Genomic DNA, 5,789 nt, shown 5'->3' with positions numbered 1-5,789 from the left:
ATGATATAAGGAAATAACAACTAATATCCTAATATCTCAACATTCATAATATCTCAACTTTCCTAATATCTAAACATTCCTAATATCTCAACACTAAATGATATAAGGAAAGAATGATATAAGGAAAGCATTCCTAATATCTCAACACTCCCCCTCAAGTTGGTGCATAGATGTCACACATGCCCAACTTATCTAAAAATTTTGAGAACACTTGACTTGAGATAGCTTTGGTGAGGATATCGGCCATTTGATCTTCTAATCTAATCTTAGGCAATTCCACAATCTTATCATCCAACTTTTCCTTAATGAAGAATCTATCCACCTTGACATGCTTTGTACGATCATGTTGTACTGGATTATGAGCAATGTCACATGCGGCTTTATTGTCACAAAACAATCGGATTGGTTGCCTAGATAGGTAACCTAAATCTTGTAAGAGGAGTCTTAGCCATAATTCCTCACAAAGTCCTAGAGTCATACCTCTAAATTTCGCTTCTGCACTTGAATAAGCGACGACATTTTGCTTCTTACTTTTCCATGTCACAAGATTACCACCTACAAAGGTAAAGTAACCAGATGTTGATCGCCTATCATCCACTGCACCGGCCCAATCAGCATTAGTATATACTTCTATACTCTGATGATCAACATTTTTATTGAACAAAATTCCCTTCCCAAGAGCATTCTTCAAATACCTCAAAATACGCATGACTGCATTCATATGTTGCTCTCCAGGATTATGCATATATTGACTCACCACACTCAATGCATAAGCAAGATATGGTCTTGTATGAGCTAAGTACATTAATCTCCCCACAAGTCTCTGGTATCTTCCCTTATCGATTGATACTTGATTAGGTTCAACACACAATTTCAAAACTTCTTCTACTGGTGTATTAACAGGTTGACATCCCGACATTCCAGTCTCATGTAAAAGATTTAAGGCATACTTTCTTTGAGACAGAAAAATTCCTTCACTTGATCGAGAAACTTCAATCCCAAGAAAGTATTTCAGAGGACCTAGATCTTTCATTTCGAATTCTTTAGATAGATAATTTTACAGAGTTTTTCTTTTTTCAGGATCATTTCCTATAATTACCATGTCATCCACATATACAATGAGTGTCGTAATCTTACCATGTTGCTTTTTTAGGAACAAAGTGTGATCTGAATTACTTTGACGATAGCCAAAAGCTCTCATTGACTTTGTTAACCTTCCAAACCATGCTCTCGGGGATTGCTTCAACCCATACAATGACTTCTTTAATTTGCACACCTTCTGACATTGCTTTTCTGACACCATGCATCCTAGTGGAAGATCCATATATACTTCTTCAAATAACTCGCCATGCAGAAAGGCATTTTTCACATCGAACTGTTGTAATGGCCAATCTAGGTTTGCAGCTAAAGACAGTAATACTCGAACTGTGTTGATCTTAGCTACAGGTGCAAATGTCTCTATGTAATCAATTCCATAAGTTTGAGTGTACCCTTTTGCTACTAGTCTTGCTTTAAATCGTTCAATACTACCATCTGCCTTGTACTTCATAGTATAGATCCAACGACACCCAACTGGCTTCTTTCCTGGTGGACATTCTACGAGTTCCCATGTTTCATTCTTCTGCAATGATTTCATTTCTTCATTCATGGCTGCTTTCCACCTTGGATTTTCTAAGGCTTCCTACACACTGTTAGGAATAGCTACAGTAGATAATTGATTTACAAATGACTTATTTGATTCAGACAAATGATGGTTAGACACATAGTTGCTCATGGGATATTTGGCTTTGGTAGACAATTTAGGTTCATATGTGGGTTTAAGAATACCTCTATTATGACTGTGTGGTAACTGTTTCATGAATGGATCAGGTTCCAAATTAAGAACACCCTCAATAGACGATGATTGGTTTGGTATTTTAGTGAAGACATCTTCAGACCCAAATTGTTGACCACTCATATCCAACTCACCCGCTTCTTGGTTCACTAGTTCAGATTGTCCAGATTCATCCTCCTCAGAGATATGATAATCATAATCGAGAGTTTGAATTTCCTTATGGTACTCCCCTTGAAGTTCAGACTCAGATGAAAAATACATCGAATCTTCATGAAACACCACATCCATTGTAATATACATTCGTCGAGTTGGAGGATGGTAACATCGATATCCCTTTTTGTGCAATGCATATCCAACAAACACACATTGCAATGCATGGGAAGTTAACTTGGTGCATTGGTGTTTGTGTAGATGCACAAATGCCACGCAACAAAAAACACGAGGAGGTAGATTTGGGACGGTTGGGGCAACTACGACATTAGTAAGAGCTTGGAGAGGTTTTTGGAAGTTAATTGAGTTGGAAGGTACCTGATTGATCAAGTATGCGGCAGATGTGATTGCTTCTCCCTAATAAGATATCGGTGTTTTTGCTGCTATCAAGGAAGCACGAACAACCTCTAACAAGTGCCGATTTTTTCGTTCAGCGACTCCATTTTGCTGGGGCGTATTGGAACAAGTAGTCTGATGAATGATGCCATGTCCTTCCAAATACTTTTGAAGATCAGAACTTTGATATTCTCCACCATTATCACTACGCAGAACCCGAACCTTTGCATTGTACTGAGTTTCAATCATTTTATGAAAATTTTGAAACAACAAGTTCACTTCATCTTTAGTCTTCATCAAGCATAACCATGTCATTCTGGTACAATCATCAATAAAAGTAACAAACCAACGTGAGCCACTCAAAGTTGAGACTTTGGATGTGCCCCAAACATCAGAATGTATAACCATAAAAGGAAACAAACTTTTATTCAAAATTAACGAAAACGAAGAACGATGACTTTTAACCAATTCACAAATATCACAACAGAAACTAGAAATATCACTCTTTGCAAACAAACTAGGAAACAATTTTTTTAAATAACCAAAGGAAGCATGTCCCAGACGTCGATGCCATAACCAAATTTCAGACTTTTTCTTCTCCCCCTCAGATCCATCTGCCATCAAGGCTTGTTGCAACTTATTTGAATCATTTGACTGCAAGTCCAAGTAATAGAGTTTTCCCTACTTAATACCATAACCAATCGTCTGTCTTGTTTGGATGTCCTTAATCACACAAAATTTAGGTCAAAAAATGACAATACAAGATAAGGCTGCAGTGATTTGAGAAACTGACAAAAGATTGTAATCTAAAGATGGAACAACTAAAATAGAATCCAAATTCAAAGTATCAGTAAGAGTTAAGGATCCTTCCCCAATGACTGGGGTTGTGTTACCATTGGCTGTGAAAACAATTTTTTTGTGAGGAAGGTCTAAGGGGTGAAACCTCTCTAGAATCAAAAGTCATATGATCTGTAGCACCATAATCAATTATCCATGCACTATTAATAACAGGTGTAAAAGTATTTAGAAACTTACCACTATGATCTGTAATAGCTACCAATGTAGAGGCTTTCTCATCAACATTAGCCTTTGTTTTTATTTCGGCAACAGTTGCAGTCGAGGTTTTCTTGGAATCCTTCTTCCGTTGATCACGATTATTATCATTAATAACAAAGTGTTGATAGCCTAAACATGATCTAAAGGTCCATGGTTCAAACCCCCGGTTCCTCATTATTTTCCTGGTCATACCAAGAGTCGTTGCTTTGAAATTGTGGGATATCCAAACTGGTGGGATCAGTCTTATTACAATGAGTGCATTTGAAGGTTGACTTATCAATATTAGGGCTTGTCTTAGGATGGTTGATCGCTGTCGAACTACCATAGCGACAAAATATCCAGGATTTCAATTCCATGGCTCTGATACCATTTTCAAATTGATAAATGATAGTTTTTTCATTCATTCTTTCATTCGTTCATGTACAGAATATATATAGAGGGTAATCATCATTCTAAGAATGGGAAAGAATGATACAAGGAAAGAATGATATAAGGAAATAACAACTAATATCCTAATATCTCAACTTTCCTAATATCTCAATATTCATAATATCTCAACTTTCCTAATATCTAAACATTCCTAATATCTAAACATTCCTAATATCTCAACACTAAATGATATAAGGAAAGAATGATATAAGGAAAGCATTCCTAATATCTCAACAGTTTCGGGTGGCATTTTTTTTAATTCTGTTTTTTCTTCGTATCCCCTTTGTTTATGTCCATATTTAATTTTCATATTTGGGGTTTTTTCGGGTTTTGAAGTAAAGAGTGCGATATTCCCGCTCCCCCCTCTCCTCTCCATAACCCTTGTATTTTCTTCATATTTCATATTTTGTTTAAGGGGTGTTTTCGACTTCTAAATTTTGTGGTTTGAAGACCTAAATTGAAGACATAGCTAGAAGACGAAGAAGAAGAAGAAGATGTGTAGTACTAAGAGAAAGAAAACTAAAAAGGACACAATTTTTTGTTGATCAAAAGGCGATTGTGTCGTAATTATTTGTCGAGTTCTATATTAAGGAAAAAAATGTGAGTATTGATAATGTGTTTTACAATATTGTATCCATTATATTTCATGTTTTTTTGTTAGATTTATGGATTGATCACATTAATGAAAAATAATGTGGTTAGATCCATAATTGGAGATTGAAAATAATTGATATGCTAATTTTGTGACCATTTAAAATGTATAGAGATTTAGGGAGGATTTATAGTGGTGGTGAAAGTATGTTTGATTTATTATATTTGAAATCATATTATAAAAATTGGCTTAACTGATTTGATTTGATTTAATTTTTAGGATTGAACACAATGTTGTTGAAGTTGTTAGAAATCCAAAGAGGCCTATTGGAGCTTGGATACATTACTAGTAAGGAAAAATAGAAATATATAAAAGAATATATTTTTTAATGTTTTTTTTTTTTTTTTTTTTTGTGGTTGTTATAGTTAAATTTGTTTGAAATTGTTTTGTAGTAACGATCAATTGACCATGATCGTTAAGATAAATGATGATGTAAGGAGTAATATTGTTGTGTCTAATATAATTACATTTTAAAAATTAGAATTTAAAGTATGTGACCAATTATGCTTACTGCTTCATCATGCTCTTTGTCATTTTTTGCAATAAAAAGGGGAGATGGATTGTTGATTTGATTGAGTGTTTTGCAATTCATATTTTTTTGACATCTGTTTCATGACTTGCATCCCTTTACTCGTTTACCTGATTTGATAAAATTGATCAGTTATCTTTCTTCCCACACACTACTTTACCTGGGTATGTTGTTTAGTGTGTGCAAGTTCTAGGTACTAGGGTATTGCTCATTTTTTGGATGTGGCTTCTAGTCCTTTGCACGTTAGATGATGAATTGGTTTAGACAAGAGGTATTGAGAGATTTGTAAACTCCATTTGAGAGTATTGAGGGGTTTATGCAATTTGTATTTTATCACAAAATTGCCAAAGGGAGAGATTGTTCATACATTAGGTGATGTAGTTTAAAATTGTCAATTTTGTTCTATTCATTTTGGTTTAGGATCTTTCTAGATTGTGTCTCACTCCCCATTGAAGACTTAAGGTTATTAATTGATCAACCAGGATTACATAGGTAAGTGTAAAAAGATTTGGGAAAGGCAAGTTAGTGTTAGGTATGACATGGCATGGATTGAGTGGTTTAAAATTGAGCAAAATGATTTTCTAACCGGGTTTAAAAAATGCCTAAAGCGCTCAAGCACTCTAAGAGAATTTGAGCCCTAGCAACAAAATTCTCTAGAATTTTGGAGATCTGTCTTTCTATTTTTAAAGGATTTATTTTGAGGAACTTTTTAGAATTAGTCCACTAGGTTCCTAGGCTTATAT

The sequence above is a fragment of the Vitis riparia genome, chromosome 19 (assembly GCF_004353265.1).
Source record: "Vitis riparia cultivar Riparia Gloire de Montpellier isolate 1030 chromosome 19, EGFV_Vit.rip_1.0, whole genome shotgun sequence".
In the NCBI taxonomy this organism is placed as follows: Eukaryota; Viridiplantae; Streptophyta; class Magnoliopsida; order Vitales; family Vitaceae; genus Vitis; species Vitis riparia.
Note: the sequence above shows the minus strand (reverse complement) of the source record.